Source organism: Lepisma saccharinum, chromosome 7, assembly GCF_977018435.1.
Source record: "Lepisma saccharinum chromosome 7, izLepSacc3.1, whole genome shotgun sequence".
NCBI lineage: Eukaryota > Metazoa > Arthropoda > Insecta > Zygentoma > Lepismatidae > Lepisma > Lepisma saccharinum.
Genome location: NC_139235.1, coordinates 88418901 through 88443548, shown reverse-complemented (window position 1 = coordinate 88443548; position 24648 = coordinate 88418901). Strand labels below are relative to the sequence as shown.

The 24648-nt window shown below is 37.4% G+C and overlaps 1 protein-coding gene across 2 annotated transcripts in view; it reads left to right on the top strand.

The window, feature by feature from the left end:
• Nucleotides 1–244: 244 nt before the first annotated feature.
• LOC145990330 (pickpocket protein 28-like) overlaps nucleotides 245–24648 on the top strand; it is a 104412-nt gene continuing 80008 nt past the window's right edge. Inside the window, exon 1 of one of the 2 annotated variants that reach the window (XM_083126021.1) lies at nucleotides 245–492. The gene's annotated coding sequence lies outside the window, so the exon portion shown is untranslated. Of the gene's footprint in view, nucleotides 531–24648 lie in introns of both variants that reach the window. The other variant, XM_083126022.1, reaches the window with a different exon arrangement.

Below are 24648 nucleotides of genomic sequence, written 5' to 3'. Positions count from 1 at the left end.
GAGGCAGAAGTGGTTCGGATTCCACTTTAAACTGTAGGCCCAGTCCCGATTAACCCTTCTTTGCACAAAGTAAAACTGAAACTCAAACTCGAGTTAAATAAGTCCAGAAATTGTTTCGAAAGAGAAAGAGATCGAAATGTTTGTTTACTTACAAAATCGAACACCAGGCGGGAAATGCGAATCGTTCGATGAAATCAAAACCCACGCATGTCAATACCGTGCTGCAGGCTACCAGGAAATAAGTGGCGTGTCCAGCTATGCTAATCAATGGATTGTTGGGGTCGTTGACGAGTGACAGGGAACCAAGGGAGGTGGTTTTACTTTCAGAGTGTTTCGCAATTCTTCAGAAGAGAAAATGAGCTAGTTTTAGTGCTAAGCGTCCTCTGTTTATACGGTTTAAAACTGTCGTGCGTAACAGTATTGTTTTTGTGTGAAACTGCGGATCTTCAAAGGGTGATATACAATCAGAAGAGCACAGGAGAAAGACATTAGGTAATATCTGTGTATTTTTCAGTCTTCCATGTGAGAAAGTAAGTATAAATGTTTATGGAGTAACTCTCAGTAGATGATACTACCCTTTAGACCAAACAATAGACCCTTTAATTGACATTAATGGCTTTTTTATTCATTTTCGAGGGGTGACGCTATTGTTAATTAATCAAGCGCCACGTGTCGTGGGTGGAGGAGGAGATGAGTCATCGATGACTCATGCACACGTGTGAGTTTGAAATTAATGGTTTTCCATTAGTGCACAAAAGACACTATTATGTATTCCGTTTTTGACGTAAGCTAACACTATTGTTGTATTTTATTAATGCGTTTCTGCCGGATATGAGTCACAGATGATTTATACTGACGTTGGAGTTTGGAATTAATGGTTTCTCCATTAAGGTACAAAATACACTATTGTGGAGTTCGTTTTTACTCTAACCTAACACTATTGTTGTATATTATATATGCGTTTCTGCCGGATATGAGTCAGGGGTGCTTTATGCACACGTGGGAACTTGGAATTAATGGTTTTTCCATTAAGGTACAAAAGACACTTTCGGCCTATTCTAAGGCGTCACGTCCGGCCATTTTGGCGTCGGTGGTGACTCATATTTGGTATAATTAAGGATCCGGATTTACCCGAATTCAACCGGTGTCGACGCATTCGATCGGAGGTAGAAGATATTATAACACATGTTCGCTTTAAAGGCGAAGAAATTGAACGATGTATTCTATATGCAAACGAAGTATGTGGGCAGAAGATATGTTATTAATATTAACCTGTTACGGAAGAACCTGTTATGTGGTTGCATTCATCGGCACCCCCAAACCGCGCGCGTTCATGGACACGCGTGGGGGAAGAAAGGGTCGCCATTGTTACGGCCCCCTTCGCTTGGTCTTCTTCCGAAGTTGAATGGAAGTCAAGTGTCGCCAAATTTTTACACACGAGTATTGATTTTTTTTGAGGTTCCAATTTTATTTGGTGGAAGTAATCTACGCGGTATTTCTGCCGCCTTTTGTAACATTGCAAAGACTATTTGACCAAAACCGTAAGGAATTTGGCTGAACTAGGAACATTCAGTTCCAGTATCTACAAGTTAAAGTGGATGGCAGCCACTATTTGCCCTTATTTCGGGGTTGCGAACCACGGACCATTTGATTATTGCCTTATATACATCAGGATTCACGTAAAATTGACCAGATGTTTTTACTGTTAGGGACAATATTTCGCATTTTTTGTGTATTTTTACTCAGAAAACGGTATTTGAACGATTCAAGCAAGAGTTCGCATGGCAATTTAGACACACAAACTGTGTTTCTTCAACTTTAGCTGAAATTTAGGTTTATTTTTTACTCTAATATCACAATTTCTTCTATTCAGACAACATTTTTTATTAAATTTTGGACTCACAAAGACATTTTTCAACTTTTAACTTGTTATTTTAAAAGTTTATTTCCATTTTTTTACTCTATTATCACAATTTCTTCTATTCAGGAAACATTTTTTATTAAATTTTGGACTCACAAAGACATTTTTCAACTTTTAACTTGCTATTTTAAAAGTTTATTTCTATGTTTTACTCTAATATCACAATTTCATCTATTCTGGCAGGAGTGTTTATTCCAGTTTAGACTTGCAAAGATAATTTTTTCAACTTCTTTTATTAATTTTTCTATTTATTGCCTTTTGTATCTTATATTTATTAATTCTTAACTTTGAGTTTTGTTCTTTATTTAAAGAATTTCTCTAATCACTAAGGAAGAAGTACTTTTAAGTAAAACTGTACCCACAAACTTTATTATTACTATTATTATTATTATTATTATTATTGTTGTTTTTTGTTTTGATGTAGTTGTTGAATCTTGTTGTTGTTGTTGTTGTTAGGGTTTATTGACTTCCACTACGGTATTTTTGGTTTGCTTCGTAGGAAAGTTTGTTTATTTTAGAGTTTCCTCGGTATTTTCTTACTGTTAGGGTAGGTAAAGTTTCTTAAATATATGAGTAGGGTTCCATATATTCTTGTTCTTGCATGTTTTTCATATGATGTGATCACCACAACTCTCCAAGTCCTTTTACTGCATGTTTCCATTTTTATTGAGGCTTAGTGATTCCTAGAGCCACTTTATGCATGAGAGAAAGCTTGAAAATTTCGATCTCAGATAGCCGTCAACCTTATGTCAGAGTATTTTCGAGTATATTTTAGACTTATTATGGGGCAGTAGAATATCATGGTTTGCTTATTTTTTAAGTATGTTGCGCAGTTATTGTATTTTTGCTTTTGCTTTCTAGATAAACTGTATGAAATGTTTAATATTTGTACTTTTTTTTGCACTTATAAGAGGCCAAACTTTTACTGTAACTAAAATTATTATCTCTCTAAGCACTGAAACCCCTTTACCAAGAGTACTATAACTGAATGTTTATTAATATTGTTTCTTTCATCCCTTAAATATAACTACTTAACAATATAATGACAAATCACAGGACAAGACGATGTTAGCAGATGACTACGTGGCTCTTAAGTCCACCTGCCAAACTTTTCTTACCATGCTATTTACCCTTATAGTCTTTTATTCGGGGTACGTTTCAAGTACTACTTGACTTTTTGAGTGTTTGATTAACACCAGGGGTTATTTGTATCTGTTATGCTGTATTATTTGAGGCTTCTTTTTTTATTCTACAATCACTATATGTCCCTGAGAACTAAATTTCCACTGACTGAAGCTTAAAGCTTAGGCTCTACAGCATGTTGAATGGTTAAGCACTGGTCAATATGAATTTTACAGAGGCTAGTAGGAGGCATAGGAACACACGCCAGAGCCTTATTAGCGTGCAAGAAGCATTTTCAGGGAGTACTACGAGGAAAGGAAGTTGATTTTTTTGAGGGCTTTACCAGTTACACAGCCAATATTTGCTATTTCAAGTAACTACATGTACCAAAACATTTTACAGCCCAACACTAACTAGACTTCAATTTATATTTTATTAGGTGCTAAATGTAGCAAGAACACTGATTGTACATACTTTTGAGAATCCAACTATTTCAGGATTTTTTCTATGTACGCATATTTTTATTGATTACTAACTTTAACAGACCAATCAGGAAGACGCCAAAATTCACTAAACTTAGTACTATAGTGTATGTGATTGCATGAAAAGTAGAAATTATAACAAACACAAGATTTCGCTTTTTTTGCTTTTGGGACTAATCGTGACGCTGAGGATGAATGGATGGCCAAAAATCTTAAGGACTGGATGTATTTTACCACTACAGACGCCTATGTAGAAACACTAGAGTACTGTTAGCTTTCAAAATTGAGGTTATACTGTACTGTTTTTTAAATATTTCGTATTTGGCACGCTTAACAAGTTACATTTATATCCATTTCAGGACAAATATTGCTAAAACTCTCAAATTAATGTGTACAACTTTATATTTCTGCTATCAAAGGAATTAACAATCCTATTTTACAAACAAAGGGTATTGTTTACACTTTATTTACTTCAATCTGAGACTAATATTTTACAGTAATTGAATCATTCAGCCCTAGTCAATATTTTACTGCATCAGAAAGTTTGTTATTAATCTAATAAGTTTCCTATTTTGTGCTATTCTAACGCAAACGTTGTTTAATTCACTGGTTATAATGCAAACTTTTGCACAAATTCGATATATTCACTACCTTCAAACCAAACAATTGTACTTATTTAGCGCATTTCATTTATATTTCTTGTAATTAACTTATGTTTCTTATAATTAACAAACTAAACTAATTACTTTGGCATGTTAAAAACCTTATTTTTTACTATTTCCTATTCTATCAGGTTCTATATTGCTGTTTTTATCAATTATGTAAGACCACACTCTGGTAAATGCACATATATTCTCTTTTATACACACACACACACACACACACATTTACACACTTATACGAACATACATCTGACGTTTTTCAATATTTTGCTATGAAGTTTGCATCCACGCTATTCAAACAAGGGCAGGCAATGTAGTATTTATGAGTATTAGTAATCCCAAAGTGGTGTTTTTGGTGTCCAAGTTCAGATGAGAGGCTGCTATGTGCCTTTTGCAGGGATTGCATGTGAAGTGTATGCATATTGAGCATTATTGAGTGTGTAGGCTTCCAAGTTTTGCTGTTATTTTCCTATAATTCTGTGAGACTGTAGAGAGTTCTCCCTTTTCAACCAGTTTTCTTTCATTGATTGGATACTTTTTGGGAACTTAGCAGTTTTTTATGTTATGAAGCAGATTGTTGTAGAATATTTTGCATGGTCTTTTGTGATATTGAGTGCCTGCTGTAACGGAAGTAAGTATCTTTCCTTCTTGTGTTGATGTTCTCGTGTAGGTTTCCTATTTTCGGTCAAGTTGCAGTAGGGAACTTAGCAGTTTTTATGTTATGAAGCAGATTGTTGTAGAATATTTTGCATGGTCTTTTGTGATATTGAGTGGGTGCTGTAATGGTAGTAAGTATCTTTCCTTTTTGTGTTGATGTTCTTGTGTAGGTTTCCTATTTTCTGTCAAGTTGCAGTACTTAGAATAATCGCTACTGTCTTATTGATCTACGAAGCTCCTTTGAATAATCATTTGCATGTGACCCTATACTCCACGTTGTACTTTGTTCTGGGAGCTATCTTTTGAAGCCTTGGCATTCTGCTAGTACAGTATTATTATCGTAGAGGTAAATTAGTTCGTGAAAATATGTATTTTTCTGATTAACTATAGTCGCTTAGTTGTTCTAGCAGGTATAAGTAGTTACTGCTGATGTTGTTAATTTTCTATTCGCAGGGGCTATGTATGATGTAGCGTATTTGTGTTGGCTGTCCCTTTTATTCCTATGTTGTTGAGTTTCTCCATAAGCATGTCCTGTTTTACTCTATTCTATGCCTTGTTGCTGCTAGATATCTGAGGTATGTTGCTGGTTCATATCTGAGTTAGCTTGTTTGACTATCTATTATTTTTGCTATGGCTGTGGCTATTGATGTCCCTTTCTGAATTCCATGTTGGTTTCTGTTTATCCTTGTTGCTGCTTGTTATCTGAGTTAGGTTGTTTGACTTCAGGACTATCCTTTTTTAACTTTATTGTTGATTGCTGTTTTGTTTATTTCCTTATTTGTTTTTATTTGTTTACTGATTCTATTTGTTTTGTGTCTTGTAATATTATTTACTATAGTAACAAAATTATTTTTAAAAATTGATATTTATCACCATACTTGTATATTTCTTGTTCAGTATTTGTCAAAGTTTAATTTATTTTGTCCGCTATCTTTAGCAAATAACACTATTTTGAAATTTAATATATAAATACCTGAAAATTTACTGTAATTTTATATCAACTAACATATTTATTTTAACAAAAATAACAAAATTGTACAAAAGTTCAAATAGCAGAAGAATTGTACTCTTAAATTATTAACTTTGAAAGAATAGTATTTTTAAAACATTAACTTTGTAAAAATTGTACTTTTAAAACATTAACTTTGTAAAAATTGTACTTTTAAAACATTAACTTTGTAAAAATTGTACTTTTAAAACATTAACTTTGTAAAAATTGTACTTTTAAAACATTAACTTTGTAAAAATTGTACTTTTAAAACATTAACTTTGTAAAAATTGTACTTTTAAAACATTCACTTTGAAAAAAATGTACTTTACACCAGAAATAATCAAATATATAGGAAAGAAGGAGAAGTTCTGTTGCTCAGAATAATAAATGTGGGATGGAAGGAAAATAATTTTGTTACTATAGTAAATAATATTACAAGACACAAAACAAATAGAATCAGTAAACAAATAAAAACAAATAAGGAAATAAACAAAACAGCAATCAACAATAAAGTTAAAAAAGGATAGTCCTGAAGTCAAACAACCTAACTCAGATAACAAGCAGCAACAAGGATAAACAGAAACCAACATGGAATTCAGAAAGGGACATCAATAGCCACAGCCATAGCAAAAATAATAGATAGTCAAACAAGCTAACTCAGATATGAACCAGCAACATACCTCAGATATCTAGCAGCAACAAGGCATAGAATAGAGTAAAACAGGACATGCTTATGGAGAAACTCAACAACATAGGAATAAAAGGGACAGCCGACACAAATACGCTACATCATACATAGCCCCTGCGAATAGAAAATTAACAACATCAGCAGTAACTACTTATACCTGCTAGAACAACTAAGCGACTATAGTTAATCAGAAAAATACATATTTTCACGAACTAATTTACCTCTACGATAATAATACTGTACTAGCAGAATGCCAAGGCTTCAAAAGATAGCTACCAGAACAAAGTACAACGTGGAGTATAGGGTCACATGCAAATGATTATTCAAAGGAGCTTCGTAGATCAATAAGACAGTAGCGATTATTCTAAGTACTGCAACTTGACAGAAAATAGGAAACCTACACAAGAACATCAACACAAAAAGGAAAGATACTTACTACCATTACAGCACCCACTCAATATCACAAAAGACCATGCAAAATATTCTACAACAATCTGCTTCATAACATAAAAACTGCTAAGTTCCCTACTGCAACTTGACCGAAAATAGGAAACCTACACGAGAACATCAACACAAGAAGGAAAGATACTTACTTCCGTTACAGCAGGCACTCAATATCACAAAAGACCATGCAAAATATTCTACAACAATCTGCTTCATAACATAAAAAACTGCTAAGTTCCCAAAAAGTATCCAATCAATGAAAGAAAACTGGTTGAAAAGGGAGAACTCTCTACAGTCTCACAGAATTATAGGAAAATAACAGCAAAACTTGGAAGCCTACACACTCAATAATGCTCAATATGCATACACTTCACATGCAATCCCTGCAAAAGGCACATAGCAGCCTCTCATCTGAACTTGGACACCAAAAACACCACTTTGGGATTACTAATACTCATAAATACTACATTGCCTGCCCTTGTTTGAATAGCGTGGATGCAAACTTCATAGCAAAATATTGAAAAACGTCAGATGTATGTTCGTATAAGTGTGTAAATGTGTGTGTGTGTGTGTGTGTGTGTATAAAAGAGAATATATGTGCATTTACCAGAGTGTGGTCTTACATAATTGATAAAAACAGCAATATAGAACCTGATAGAATAGGAAATAGTAAAAAATAAGGTTTTTAACATGCCAAAGTAATTAGTTTAGTTTGTTAATTATAAGAAACATAAGTTAATTACAAGAAATATAAATGAAATGCGCTAAATAAGTACAATTGTTTGGTTTGAAGGTAGTGAATATATCGAATTTGTGCAAAAGTTTGCATTATAACCAGTGAATTAAACAACGTTTGCGTTAGAATAGCACAAAATAGGAAACTTATTAGATTAATAACAAACTTTCTGATGCAGTAAAATATTGACTAGGGCTGAATGATTCAATTACTGTAGTAGTTGTATTTGTGGTGGGGACAGCGCCACTTACAAGTGTAGAAAAGGCGAGGCTATTTGATTGAACAATCAGATTTGTTTACACTTAAAACAATGCCAAGATGGGGCCTGTACCCCAATTCTTCAGGTGTGATATGCTCTGATTTTTAAGAAATTCTGAATTTCTAGTGTAGAAAAGGCGAGGGCTCAACAGATAGATTTACCCATACTTAAGACAATGGCAAGAGGGGCTTATACCCTAATTTTTCAGGTGTGGAGGTTTGGGTTTAAGTCCTCATAAAATATGAAGCCTCCTCTGATGGCAAAATGATAATATTGTTGTCTTGTAAACAAAAGGCTCGGGGTTCGAGTCCTGATAAAATATTTAAGATTGAAATACATGTGGCAAAATAATATGTCCACAAGTGAGATTTTGAATAATTACTGCTAGTTGATAGCCCCCAAATCTGAAACCCTGGTAAAAAGTGTTTTACAACAATATATTGTACAAAAACTGAATTTCTCAATTTTCTTATTTTCTCATGTTTTATAACCACCCGCTCAGCTATACAATAGGAGAAGAGCGGGTAAGCATAATTAATTGCCTCCATGTCCTGCCGGCACGCAAGAGATAAAATCTATATAGCTAGAAGGGAACATTAATGATTTTTCTGTGCGATTCACTGAAGGGGCCATTAATCTTTCTGTGCGTGTAACATGTGTTACTCGTCTTGCCCCCCACACTTTACCTCCGCACTCGAGGTTCGGTGCACTTCGTACCCGGCTCAGATTTGTCTAGGGGTATCTTTCTTTGTACGACAATGCACGTGGGTTGCTACAAGTCAACATAATTATATAATTAACTACAAGAGACAACGGAAAACCTTTTGCGAAACCTTTATGATCAGGGGGATAAATTACCTTGTCCAGCTTGTGTGAAATTAAAAACGGAAATTTTTGGTATTTTCTATAAGTTTAATTAACGTAAAATTTGAAGTATATACAAGTCGTTTCCGAACGTTCATTTCTCTAATTAATTATCGGGCCAAAACTCTAATTTTGATGTTGGAATCTCTATTGTTTGTACCTGGATGCTTTACATTTTATGAATTACATCTGAAGTACGCTTGTCACAAGGTAGACTCGCGTTACTCCAAGAAACGTCTTAACAGGCGCTAGGCCGCCCGACGTGTACATTTCTCAACCTCCACGGTGACAAGGCACTAGGCTGCCCGGCGCACCGTAATTACTTCAAAATAACATCCAGTACAACTACCTTATTACCTGTAAACTGGATACCAAGGCACTAGCTTGCCCGGCAATCCAATCTCTTACAGCATCCGTTTCGGGAGACCTGTCCTCCGGTCCTAGCTAACCGAAGCAAAAACAGCCTCTCCCTTCCAAGTCTCAGTTCCAACAGCCGACCTCCCCTACTCTCATCTGGGAGTTTATATACGTTTGGTCGGCGTCTGCTGCCAACCGCCCTTCTTTCAAAATTTTTAATCTTTAACAGCTAAACTGCCCGCCTTTCTTTTGAACGTTCGAAACACGAAGCAAGAACAGAGAGCTACATGGTATTTATACATGGAATAATATACTAACCTAAAAATGCATAATAAATTGAGATACCCTTATCACATAATATACACGTAATTACCTAATTAATTAACATATTAATAAAATATTTAAATAAGAAAAAAAACACTGTTGCCCTGACACGGGGGCAGGGTAACAGATTCCCCCTCCCCAGCGTTACAATTCAATCTGAAATTTAAATTTCAGTCTGTGTGAATTGTCTTAAAGTCACTGAGAAAAGTTAAGCACTGTATCTGAAAAAAAAGAAAAAAAAGTTCACTGAAAAATGTTATTTTCACTACACGTCAAAAACGTCTCTCTGAAAAAGAAGAGTCTCGATTTCACTGAACTAAATGTCCTATTTCCACACGGTTTCTTCCTCCGGAATCCTGGAATCTCCTGGACATCTGGTCATCTGGTCATCTGGACTGCTCCCAGGTGCAGACAGATTCAGCTCCTCCACCTTCCAAAGAACATGCCCGGCTCCCGCTCTAGGGTCGACTCAGCCTCCTCCTCGGTCCATCCGAAGAACTCCCGGCTCCTTAGTCCCCTAGTCCTTGCGTCTGGGACTTCTGCGGTACTTGGTTCGACTCCTGCCGAATTTCAGCTTCAAATGCTTTCAAAAAGTTCTATCGTTCGATCATACGACCCGACTTAAAAATGGCTTCCCCATTTTTCCATCTATAAGGAAACTTTCCCTTCCTTTTCCGAGCATCGAACTGCCATCCTTCAGCATTCTCTTACCGATGAAATTCTCATGTCTTCATGTTGACAATTGTCAACACCCTTTATCGGCAAAAGGTTGACATAACATAAAATACAACAGTCCGTAATTTTAAATCTTACATTCACAAGAAATGAATTTACCAGAACTCTAATGTGTAGCGACAATAAATCAGGAACTTAATTAACTACTGTACAAACTAGAAGTCGTTCACTCGGCTTCCTTTCCATCATTTTTCACAGCCCTTCTACCCCCTCCCCTTGAGATGGATTCTCAGGGTAGAATTTAGGGACGAGTGCTTTCCCTCACACTTCTCAAATTTCTTCTCGGAATGACCTTCAGCTGGTCAACGTTAGCCAGAACTCTCTTCCCCTCACCTTCCTTTTCCAAAACAACATTATTTGGAGTAGTGAAATTCAGAATTCTGTAGATCCCTTTGAATTTCGGGAAAAAGCACGCAGTTTGCTTATTAAAAGCAGACGAAATTCTATGCTCTTGAAGCAGTACTCGATCTCCGACACGAAGATTAACCCTTCTTCTGCCCTTATTGTAGGCCTTAGACGCCTTTTGCCTCGTCTTTTCTTCTTTTGCTCTTGCAAATTCGAAAGCCGCGCCCATTCTTTCCTTTAACTGTATGACGTAATCCATCTGTCTCCCCGCCGTGACGTCCTCCCCGGTTCCATCTTCCCTCTGAAGCTCCATTTTCCGAGTGTCATGCGGTGTGTACAAATCACGTCCAAAGAACAAAAATGACGGCTTCAACCCAGTCATCGAATTCGTTGCATTATTAATGGCAAAACTTATCGCGTCCAAGTTTTCAGCCCACGACGAGTGTTCCTTACAAAACTTTCCCAGTGCTTGCTTGATTATCTTAATCGCTGCTTCTGATTTATTTCCCTTCGGTCTATATGGCGTAATATAGACAGGCTTGCAATTCACAGAACGCAACGTTTGTGAATACAGTTTGCTTCGAAATACACTCTGGTTGTCACTGACAACGTATTTCGGAAATCCTGAATGAAAACAGTACTTCAAGAATGCTTGCGAGATCGTCCTCGCCGTTGTAGTTCTAAGCGGTGTCAAACTAATGTGCCTTGAGAACTCATCTTGAATGACTAAACAGTACTTGTATCTCCCCTTCGTACTTGTAGGCAGTGGTCCAAAAATGTCCAGAAACACTTTGTATCCAGGCGCAGTAGCTTTCCTCGAGTTCATAAATCCCATCTTTCTGCTGTTGTCAGGATTATACTGAAGACAAGTGATACAACTTTTGCAATAGTTACTGACATCTTTGACTACTCCGTCCCAAGTATAATTCTCTAGGACCTTAAACAATGTCTTTCCATGTCCTAAGTGCGCAGATAATAAATCATCATGCGAAGATTTAAGTACTTCACTCTTCAACTTCTCTGGTACACACAGCTTCAATCTGGAGCTAAACGGTGGATAAAGTCCAGTGTTTTCGTCAACGAAACGGTAAAGCAGTCCATCATCGTCGAGACAGGAATGTCGCAGATAAAAGTCAAATTTTCTCTTCTCTCGAGCATCCTTTATTTCAACTTCTTCCCCATTTAAACATCCAATTAATTTCGATAAATAAGGATCACTCTGTTGTCCTCTTTTCCACATTTCTTTATCGTTAAGATCTACGGGCGGCGAAGTTTCTGTCTGTCCGTCCGTCTGTCTTCCATTTACAGTGTTGCCAGCTGCATCTGTAAACATCGCTTCCGTTTTCCTTTTCTGTTTCCGGTCGAATTTCTGACACTTTTTGCCTTCGACTTTAGGAATATCATGATGTTCCATTATCGTCCCATCAGGCATCTCTAATCTGAAATATCCTTCAGGCTTGATGTCCTCTATCGGATAATTCTCTTCTGCATCCGAAGATCCAATGTAATTCTCCCTCTCAGAGAATCCTGCTTCGATCCTCGACAGGTAGTCAACCGCTGTGTTATTTCTACCGGCAATGTATTTTACTGTAACTGGAAACCTGGTCACCCTGTTTATCATTCTGTTTATGTGGCTCGGAATCTGAGAAGATTTCAAGATATCCACGAGCGCAGAATGGTCAGTGTATGCTATCACTTCCGGTGCTTGCAGAAAGTAATATTCAAATTTCTCCAGACCCATGGTCAACGCGAATAACTCTTTCGCTGTCACAGAATAAGAACGCTGAGTTTCAGACAGCTTCTTACTCCCAAATGCAACAGTCTGCAATTTTCTGGTTTTATCGTCCTCCTGAGCGACGATATAGCCAAGCGCTATGTCAGAGCAGTCTACAAACAAGTGAAACGGTTTCGAAACGTCAGGAATCTTGAGATCAGGGCTATTTACAATTGCATCCTTCAACTTCTGCAAACTCTCTTCTTGTTCTTTTCCCCAAGAAAATTTCCTGTTTCCTTGTAACAAGTCCGTGATCGGTTTGGATATCTTGCTTGGTCCTTTATGAAATCCGACAGAAAATTTAAGAAACCTACTAGTCTCCTAACTTGCTTGATATTTCTCGGGCGCTGCAATTGCTCTGCCTGTTTCCTCTTACTTTCCGCACAAGATATCGTATTTTCTGAAATTGTAAACCCAAGAAAATCAATTTTCTTTCTGAAGAGACGTGACTTTCGATAACTAATCGTCAGTCCTTTGTCTTTCATCTTTCCCAGGACAGAATCCAACACTCTCAGTTGTTCTTCCTCGGTAGCGTTTGCAATCACTACGTCATCATAATAACATATTGCATCAGTTTGATAATGCTCTCCTAGTGTCTTCTGCATCAGTTCCGCAAGGTGAAAAGGTCCACTACGACAGCCATAAAATAACCTTTTGTATCTAAACGTTCCCATTTCTGTCAAGAAACCTGCATATTTTCTTGTATCTTCAGAAATCTGCATATTTGCAAATGCAAACGGAATGTCCAGAACTGTAAATATAGTTCCCCCAGAAAGCTTACATATTGTCGACCTAATATCAGGTATTTCCCTACGTCTAGCCTCCAATCTCTTATTCAAGCCTTTGCTGTCGATTATCACTTTACATGTGTTATCTCTCTTCACATGAAGGATAGGCGGTGAAAGGTAATCTGTGTCACCCCTTTCAATGATCCCGTCTTCAAGCATCTGCTCAACAGCCTGATTCATTAATTTCCTCTTTTGCTCAGAAAGTGGCCTAGGTTTCGCTCGGAACGGCTTCTCGTTATTCACATCCAAACGAACCTCGTAATCCTTTGCTAATCCCGGTTTATCTTGAAAAACATCAATATGCCTTCTCAGTATGGCAATCAATTTCGGCTTGTTTTCCTCTGAGATATCGGTACCCTCCATCAGCATGGCAATCCTTCTCTCTTCGTCAACCCCCTCCCCTTTGATGTCGCTGCTACGTGTCTCCGCTCCGCAAGCAGAAACGTTCTCTCGGACTCCTTCGACTCCATCCGCGGTCGAACCCAGTCCCCTAGAACCAACAGCATCAACGCTGTCACGTGTCGGCGGCGAATCAAAAGGCACGATTTTCGAAAGATCAGGCTCAATTGCCCACCCGTTACAATGAATCATGGGTATAAGTCCCAGCTTAGCCATCAATGTCCTTCCCATTAACATTTCATGATTAGCATTAGATAACACAAATATCTGATCCCGAGCCTTGTGTCCGTGAAACTTAATATTCACGTAAGCACTCCCCAGAGATTCCACATTTCCTTCCGCAAGTATTACTTTCGTTTTGCAACCCTTCAATTTCACTCCATTTGTCTTCATTTTCTCGAAAACCTCCAAAGACACAAAGTTATTGGACGACGCCGTATCAATACATGCGTGTACTTCCACATTAGCCACGTTGCATAAAACGATAGGTTCCCTTACGTCTTTTACATTTACATTGTGAGGTGAAAAATTTTCCTTCCGCGTAAAATTTGCAGTTTCCACGCCACGAACTTGACAAATTCGTGGCGACTCTACGAGTTTTTTGTTACTCCATTCCCACGTTCATTAATCTTGTTTTCCCTATGGTGATTTGAAGCTCTGCAACCTTTCTGTCCACAAGTGTAGCATAATTTATTTCTCTGGCAATATTTCTGTTTGTTTTCATCCCTCACCGCAAGCCGCGAGGGTGGAGGGCGTGAAACCACATGTTCAGCCCTCAAGCGCTCGACTTTCGGGCGGTCAAAACCAATGCTCACAGGGTCCAAGAAAATATCAGATTTCTTTCTCCCCCTCTCCTCTTCGCATTCCTGGTTAAATGACTTTCTTAGCGACAAGCTGCGAATTTCGTCTTCCGAAACGAAAGATTTGAATCTCTGCCTTTCCAAAAACTCCGTTTGTAATTCCAAGGCGTTCTCGCTCATTTCTCTCATAGAAGTGAATGTCTTGTTGTACAAATAATCCCTAAATACCGGATTGCAGTGCGACTTCACAAAGTCAATTCTCTCCTGCGCAGAAGCCGAATTCCTTATCCTACTAAAATGCCTGTCAACTTTGCGAACGTATTCCGCCAATCCCTCGTTAGCAAGTTGAAACCTTTCAGACAAAAATAACTCTGCTTCTCTCTGATAATCCAATCCATGAAAAGCCTGCAAGAATTTATGCCTGAATTGTGAAAAATCACCGAACGGTTCCGTGAACAAAAACCACTCCCTCGCTTCATTTCGCAACGAAAGAGGAATAAACTGCTTCAGAAGATCATCTTCAGCAATTTTCAGCGTTCTCGCGTAATCTTGAATCCTATCCAGATACGAGAAAGCATCTTCCTTCCCTACATTTCCCTCAAATGTCGGAAGCGGCAAACGAATTTCCTCCATTGTCACTCTTGGAACGCACCTCTGTTCCTCAACAACAGAAAGTTCTGACGCGGTCGGGCTGGACCTGCTCGAGTTACCAAGCGACATTCTTGTAACTTCCCCTTTTCTGTTTCGCAAGATCATCGGTTCGATCCTCGTCCGTTTCTCTCCTTAACTTTCAAAGCAAAAATCTCGTTCAATATCCTGCGACAAGACCTCAAATAACTAAGTTCAATCGCGGACAGAGTCCCCAAATAGATATGTTCAATCCCGGACAGAGCCCACAAATAAATATGTTACTCGTCTTGCCCCCCACACTTTACCTCCGCACTCGAGGTTCGGTGCACTTCGTACCCGGCTCAGATTTGTCTAGGGGTATCTTTCTTTGTACGACAATGCACGTGGGTTGCTACAAGTCAACATAATTATATAATTAACTACAAGAGACAACGGAAAACCTTTTGCGAAACCTTTATGATCAGGGGGATAAATTACCTTGTCCAGCTTGTGTGAAATTAAAAACGGAAATTTTTGGTATTTTCTATAAGTTTAATTAACGTAAAATTTGAAGTATATACAAGTCGTTTCCGAACGTTCATTTCTCTAATTAATTATCGGGCCAAAACTCTAATTTTGATGTTGGAATCTCTATTGTTTGTACCTGGATGCTTTACATTTTATGAATTACATCTGAAGTACGCTTGTCACAAGGTAGACTCGCGTTACTCCAAGAAACGTCTTAACAGGCGCTAGGCCGCCCGACGTGTACATTTCTCAACCTCCACGGTGACAAGGCACTAGGCTGCCCGGCGCACCGTAATTACTTCAAAATAACATCCAGTACAACTACCTTATTACCTGTAAACTGGATACCAAGGCACTAGCTTGCCCGGCAATCCAATCTCTTACAGCATCCGTTTCGGGAGACCTGTCCTCCGGTCCTAGCTAACCGAAGCAAAAACAGCCTCTCCCTTCCAAGTCTCAGTTCCAACAGCCGACCTCCCCTACTCTCATCTGGGAGTTTATATACGTTTGGTCGGCGTCTGCTGCCAACCGCCCTTCTTTCAAAATTTTTAATCTTTAACAGCTAAACTGCCCGCCTTTCTTTTTGAACGTTCGAAACACGAAGCAAGAACAGAGAGCTACATGGTATTTATACATGGAATAATATACTAACCTAAAAATGCATAATAAATTGAGATACCCTTATCACATAATATACACGTAATTACCTAATTAATTAACATATTAATAAAATATTTAAATAAGAAAAAAAACACTGTTGCCCTGACACGGGGGCAGGGTAACACATGTCTGTAACAAGGAAAATGTAACAAAGATTGAGACAAAGATACATATTTTCACACAGTGGCAATGAACTGCCTCCTCTTCATGTTGAAAGCAATTCTGTTCTGATAATATGAGCCTAGGCAAAGACTTAGAAAATATTATGGCAGTTCAAAATCCAATTTTGTCTGTATCAAGGTCTTCAGAAGCCGGTAAAATGTGGGCATATTCCATTTGGAGACGTGCTAATATTGTGGCATTGTAATCAGGGGCTTTGGGTTCGAGTCCTGTATAAGATTGAAATACATGTTGCAAAATAATATCTCTACAAGTGAGATTTTGAATAATTACTGCTCGTTGATAGCCCCCAGATCTGAAAACCTCCTTTCTCCTCTGCTCAGACAGATTCGGCCATGTGTGTAAAAGCTATATCTGTGTGATTGTTGTTTATAAACTTGTCAAAAATATGGCTTTTTTGTATGAAAACATACAATCCTGAATACAATTCTGGTTTTGTCTTGTTCTGTTAATATAAACACAAGTGAGACTTAGAGAATATTTATTGTACAGTTCAAAATCCAATTTTGAATTGTATTTAGTTGATATAGAGATGAGGTTTTAAACCTGGTGAAGTGTGTTGTACATCAGCAAAACTATCACCAAAACCTAGTTACTGCTGTTGTTTGGGTATAAAAGCACCAGCTCAGCCACTAACTGCTGAACCCAACTGATATTTTTTATTAAGTATAAAGTTTTGAATTGAAGCCCAGAAAATCTTATATAATAAACAACAAGAAAAAATGCCAAAACAAAAATATTGCAATCGGTGTAATAAAAATATATCTAGTTCTCATTGGGCTAGGCATTGCCGTATTTGTAACTCTAAGAAATGCAGAAAAGCCACAAAAATGTGTCCAAGATGCCATAAAATATTAAGCAAGGCATATTACAAATGGCATAAGTGTAATTCTTATGTACAGTCATCAGCATTGCCCTCACAACCATCTACATCTGGTCTGAAAAGGAAGCATGAAGCACCTGTTAATGCTGGACCTGCAAAGCAGCCACGCTATGCACCCATCCGTAGCAGTTTTAATGCCCAACTCAGGGATTATCGGTTTGTATCGGAGCCAAGATGTGGAATTAAGAATTTTTTGAACAGTAAAAATTCTGATCTCCAGGCAATTCTCAATGCACAAAATGGCTCTTATAAGCTCTCCCTCAAATTGTTTACACAATATAAGAAACCAAACGGCACAAAATTTATACATCCCCACATAACAGAAACTGTACCTGTATATTCAAATACAAATTCGGACAGAATAATAAGCAGGTTGATAGATCAATTGAATATGAAACACTCTGAATTTGCAGCAAAAGAGTCCGGATGGAGCCTATGCGGTTCATCACACAAGTTATATGTTAATATTTCTGAATTCAGCCCATTGCAAGGATCTACATATGTGCCATTACCTGCCAATATCAAAAACAAAAGAGCCGTGGTCAATATAAAAAATAATGACGCGAAATGCTTTTTGTGGTGTATTTTAGCTGCTCTGTATCCAGTTTCAAGGGATCCTCAGAGAATAAGTTATTACAAACAGCATGAACATGATTTTGACGAGGCAATGGAGGGTTTAGAATATCCAATGTCTGTTCAAAATATTGATAAATTTGAAAAAAGGGCCAGGCACATCGATGGCAAGCAATTATCTATTAATGTATTTATTTGTTCCACTGGCAATTGCCCGATAGCACCTCTCAGAATCAGTACAATTGATGATGAATCTGCTATTCCGATTGATCTGCTCTTAATTGAAGGGGATGGCACATATCATTACACTCTGATACATAATCTTGAAGCTTTAGTGAGAACACAACTAGACAAATATAAAAAAATATTTAAGTTGTGCAGAAGATGCTTAACTGTTTTTGATGGTAGAAAAATGGTGAATGGTGTTTGTGAAGAGAGTGTAGAAATTGCAAAAAACAAGTTAATTGAGCATCTGAAATACTGTGGGAACCATAAACCTGTTCATATGGTGATGCCTAATCCAAGTGAGAATTGCAAATTCAAAAAGTTTGAAGCCTCGTTGGAACACCCAGTATATATTGCCTGTGATTTTGAATCGAACCTCAAACCTTTTGCATTCTGCAATCCAGATCCTGAGGAATCTTCAAGTACACCATACCAGCTACATGAACCTTCCAGCTTTTGTTGTGTGGTTATACGGGATGGTGTTGTCATTAAAGAATATTCATACAAGGGACCAAATGCCATCAAAATATTTGCACATATAATAGAAAATGTGTGCCGTGACATAGCATCTAACATCTTATTAATATCAAAGCCTATGTTGCCTTTAACAGAGGAACAGATTGAAGATTTCAACAATGCAGAAAAATGCCCGGTATGTGATTGTGAATTTTCAGATACAAATATCAAGGTTCATCACCATTCTCATACAGATGGTAAATTCTTAATGGCCCTGTGTAATAGCTGTAATATTCAGATCAAGAGACCAAGATTTATCCCCATATTTTGCCACGGAGCATCCAATTATGATTTCCATCATATGATCAGGTACGAGGGGTTTGACAAGCAGAATTTAAATATTTTAGCTGAAAATGATGAAAAATATATATCTATTAGCAAAATAATTAAAGTTGATGGTGTTCCTATTCACATAAGATTTCTTGATTCTTACAGATTTTTATCTGCTAGCCTGCCTACACTGGCAAATCAATTATCTGATGATCAATTCAAAATCACACGTGCTTCGTTTCCAAATCAGGACCTGAAATTAATTAGGCGGAAGGGTGTATATCCATATGACTATGTTACAGATTTTTCTAAATTTGATGAGTGTTCCCTGCCACCACAAGAAGCGTTTTACAGCAGAATCAGAGGATCTGGAATCACTGATGATGATTATCACCATGCTCAGTTGATGTGGAACAATTTAAAATGCAAGACATTTGGTGATTATCACATGGCATATTTAAAACTTGATGTCACCCTCTTAGCTGATATATTGCAGGCATTCAGAAAATCTTCCATGCAAAATTATGGACTGGACCCAGTGTATTTTTACAGTGCCCCGGGCCTAGCATGGTCTGCAATGTTTTTCAACACCAAAAAGCAATTGGATCTGATCCACGATCAAGATATGTATCTGTTTATGGAGAAAGGTATAAGAGGGGGGATGGTGCAATGTTCCCAGAGATATGCCAGAGCAAATAACAAGCATATGCCTGATTATGATCCAGCACGGCCATCAAATTATATACTGTATGTAGATGCAAACAACCTCTATGGTCATGCCATGATGGATAAACTGCCATATGCAGGGCTTGAATGGGTCGAAGATTTTAATATTGAGGATCTTCTGGACTTTGATGACAGTGAATATGGCCTCTTCTTAGAGGTTGATCTGACAATTCCTGATGATTTGCACAATAAATTTTCTGATCTGCCCCCAATTCCCGAGGTTCAGTGCTCACCTGGCTCTAAACAGAAGAAGCTCATGATGACCCTGGAGCCAAAACAGGATTATGTCATATATTACAAAAACCTCCAGTTCCTGATGAAACATGGTGTCCAAGTGACCAAACTTGGCAAAGTCTTGAGGTTCAGGCACTCAGAATGGTTGAAACCATACATTGATACAAACACGGAACTTCGAACATCTGCAAAGAGCCAATTTGATAAGGCCTTGTTTAAATTGATGGTGAATTCAGTGTATGGCAAAACAATTGAAAATGTCAGAAAACATACCGATGTTAAAATAATTACTGACCCCAGCCTGAGCAAAAAATTGGTTGCAAAGCCCAACTTCAATTATAGAAGAATTTATGATGAGCACATGGCACTTTTCAACATGATGAAAACAAAGATCAAGTTTGATAAACCTATTTACGTAGGGGCTGCAATATTGGAATTGTCCAAATTACATATGTTAATATTATATTATGATGTGCTGAAACCTTTTTATGGTGATCGTGTAAAATTATTGTACATGGACACGGATAGTTTTATTCTTGATATTCAAACAGAAGATGTTTATCAAGATATGGCACAGCCTGAATTGTTTCAATACTTTGATACCAGTGAACATACAAGGATTCAACCCCACAACAAAAAGGTGCCTGGCAAGTTAAAAGATGAGACATGTGGTGATGTTATTGTGGAATTTGCTGGGTTAAGTGCCAAGATGTACAGTTTTAAAACATGTAGTGCTGTTGTCAAAAAGGCCAAGGGCATTGGCAAAGTAGCTGTGGAAAAAGATCTCCAATTTGAAGATTATAAAAATTGCATCAAATCCCAGAGTTCAATCAGAACATCAGAAAATAGAATTCAGAGTGAGGATCACTTGCTGACTTCAAATATTGTAAGAAAAATGGCCCTGGACCCACATGATGATAAGAGATATATTTTATCATGTGACATACATACTTTACCTTGGGGTCATTGTGATTTGAAAAGTGGCAAACAATGCCCAATTACAGAGCATGATTTGAAATAAATAAACATGCCTATGAACTTATTTGGGTTCAAAAAACAGGCTATTATGGATCTGCCAACACCACAACCCTCTCCTGATATGCTGTCTAAACTGAGTGGCTTGTTAATTATTCATCTGAACAGCATATTTACAGATAATGATGATGAAACAGGCAAAATATTGTACATATTTAACAATAATTTAAATCATTACCAATTACCTGTAGGTGGTCAATTGCAATTTATTACAACCCCTGAGGGTGATGTCAAGATTTCAATAGGGAAAAATATTTATAGAATTAAGCACTCAAACATGGTTTCTGGCACTGTATATACTGTTTCTGCTGGTGACTGCTTATATATTGAGGTCCCTGGGTCATATGACAAGCTTATACCCTTTTTTATAGAATTAAGAATCAGATACTCTATAATAAATAACCACTAAAACAAAAATGCCTAATGATATATTTGGCCACACAAGACATGAAGATCACAGTGATGAGATTCTGATGCTTGATGTCAGAGTCAAGAAATTAAGAAGTGATTTACAAGCTTTACAAACCACACTCAATGCCAGTCTTCAATTAGAAATTACAAATTTACAATCACAATGCATGGACCCTCTTCTTAAAATTGACTCAGAACTCAAATTGTTGCTTCAGAAATATACTGATTTGGCCACATTAGATAATTTTCAAAGTTTAGAAGAAGCTGTAGCAGCTCTTCAAGCCAAATTTAAGACCCAGGCTACCAACTCCGAGCAATTGAAACAGCAATTAGAAGAGCAGATAAATAATGTCCAGACACAGCTCCAAACAATTGTCAAAAGCATAAAATCACAGGAAGATTTTGATCTAGTGATTTCCACTCTAAAAGAACAGATTCAGTCACTCCAAATACCTAATCTGGACCCCCTGAACAATGCCATAGCCGAGGTTAAAGAAAAAATTGAGACACTTGAAAATTTTATGAACAACTTGCCATCTTCTGATGCTTTGAATGCAATAACTCGGAGTGTAGCAAATATTAAGCTGCAACTTGAAACATATGAAGATTTTGGAAAAATTCAAAGTTCCATAACCCATCTTGAGGGTACAATAGCAGCAGTGCAAAGTGATTTGGCAAATGTACTAGAATCCCGATTGCCTGGAATTGTAGATACCCTTGTCAGTGTCCAGCAACAGATCACAAAGCTTGAAAACCTCAACACTGAATCTGAACTATCTCATTTTCATCACTTGATCGATGATATCCAAACAAAGCTTGAAATTTTACAACAATCCACACCCACTCAGGCAGACATAGCCCTGCTCCAAAATGCTATGCAAAATGTGGCTGATGCTTCTGAATTAAACAATGTAAAATTGGCACTTGAATCTTTGCAGAATACTGTTTCAAATCTTCCTACATCACAGGAACTTAAAAATATTAAGAGGGCAGTGAATCGCATATTGAAATCAGAAGATGTCAAGAATATCCAGACAGAGATCAAACATCTCACTCAGACAGTGGCCACTCTACCAACCAATCAACATATTAATGAACTGCATGCCCTGTTTGAGGATATCAGAAGACAGGTCCATGATCTTACTGCTCAAAATTCAAAATTGGCAGTTATTGAAAATTTGCAACAAATTGTAGCTAATATCAAGCAACAGCTAGGGACCATGGAATCCAATCAAGCAAATGCTCTGTCTGTTTTTGCCACCCAGCTTCAAGAGATTGTGCAACAATACAAGAAACTTGTTGTGGACGTAAAGATCAAGCCAGGCCATGATGATGTTGTTAGGACCATCAATGAGCACCTTGAATCTGTAACAAGCAGATTGCTTACAGCAGAAAAAGAAATAACAGGCATAATCGAGAATCCAAAACATACAGTAATTCTTGAATTGTACAGCATCCCCAACAAAGAATATGATTCACCATTTACACCAGGTGGCAAAATATATATGCTGTCCCCTGCACAATTTTATTACCAGTTTTTTGTTGGGGGCACATTGAGACCAATCAAGATCAAATATTGGCATCAGCCACAGGCACACCACTACCCCACCTTATCAATAACAAATGCTGACAACAAAGCAAAAATCACCAGTGTAGAGTTAGAGGATTTTACAGACCCCGATACATTAGAAACAGCTTATGTTGAAGATGATGGCACTCTGGAATTTAAAATACAAATAGGGGACAAATTGTATTTAGAAAATCCTGCAGTCTCAGCTGCTGAACACCCTATAGTTGCAATATTCTTGTTTACATATTATGTCTAGACAAATTATTGTTGATGAATTACACAAACAAGCCAGACATAATTTTAAGAGACTGCCAGTAGTCACAAAAGGCATAGATGATTTATGGCAGAGCGACTTGATTGAAATGGCAAGTGGGCAGTTGAAAAACTTAGACAAGATCAACAAGGGCTACAAGTATCTACTTACTGTAATAGACACATTTTCAAAATTTGCCTGGGCTGTGCCACTCAAATCCAAGACTGGAACATGTGTTACAGAAGCCATCAGAACAATCATCAATCAGAGTGGAAGATCACCGCGCTATTTGCAAACAGATAATGGCAAAGAATTTTATAATTCAGTGTTTCAACAATTTATTAAAAGCCAGGCAATAAAACATTACTCGAGTTACAGTGATCTCAAGGCCTCAATTGTAGAGAGATTCAACAGAACCCTAAAAAATCTTATGTATAAACAATTTACCCTGCAAGGTAATTATAAATGGCTTAATATTCTTCCAGAACTTCTACATAAATATAACAACTCGGTCCATTCCACAATCAACATGAAACCTTCTGAAGTAACTCCATCTGATGAGCAAAAATTGATCAGGACTGTTTATTATCCTAGATACCAGCCAACAACAAGAAGGGCCAAATACAGGGTGGGCGATCAAGTAAGAATCAGCAAATATAAGCACTTATTCAAAAGAGGCTTTACGAGAAACTGGAGCACTGAATTATTTACAGTGGTTCAAGTTAAACCCGGGACCCTTAACACATATATAATAAAAGATCATCGAGGAGAAATTCTCAAAGGCAGGTTCTATGAACAAGAGCTCAGCAAAACTAAACAGCCTGACACATATCTCATAGAAAAAATCATCCGCAGAAAAGGCAACAAGTTATTTGTCAAATGGCTGGGTCATCCGGAAAACAGCTGGATCGATGCAGACAAAGTGATAATATGAGCACCTGGGATGTTATAAAGAGGTTGCCAGAACCTGAACAACAAAATAAGAGAAATGGCAACTTGCTGCCTGATAATATTAGGTGTCTTATTGTTGGGCCATCTGCTTGTGGTAAAACTACACTAATGGTTGATAATTTTTTATTGGCACCCAACTGGTTAGACTGGAAAAACAGGCACTTTTATGTTTTCTCTAAGAGCTTGGAACAATTAAAATATCAGCAGCTAATGAAGCTATATGATGGATTGGATATTGCCACTTTTGAACCAGATGTTAAGCCATTAGATGAATGTCTCGATAATTCTGTTGTTGTGTTTGATGACATTATACTGGATAATCAAAACAAGGTTAGAAATTTCTTTACACAGGGCCGGCACAAAAACATTGACTGCTTCTACCTGGCACAGACTTTTTCTAAAATTCCGAAGCAACTGATCCGAGACAACAGCAATTTTATATGTGTGTTTCATCAAGACCATACCAACCTCAAACACATACATGATGAATACGTAGGTGGGGACTTGAGCTACAATGATTTTTCCAAGTTTTGCAGCAAGTGCTGGAGCCAGGACAGTTATGGGTTTGTCACAATTGATATGACAAGAACACCTAATACTGGCAAATACAGAAATAAAATCAACGATTTTCTAGACGTTGAGACATAAATAAACAACCATGAAACGACCAGTCATT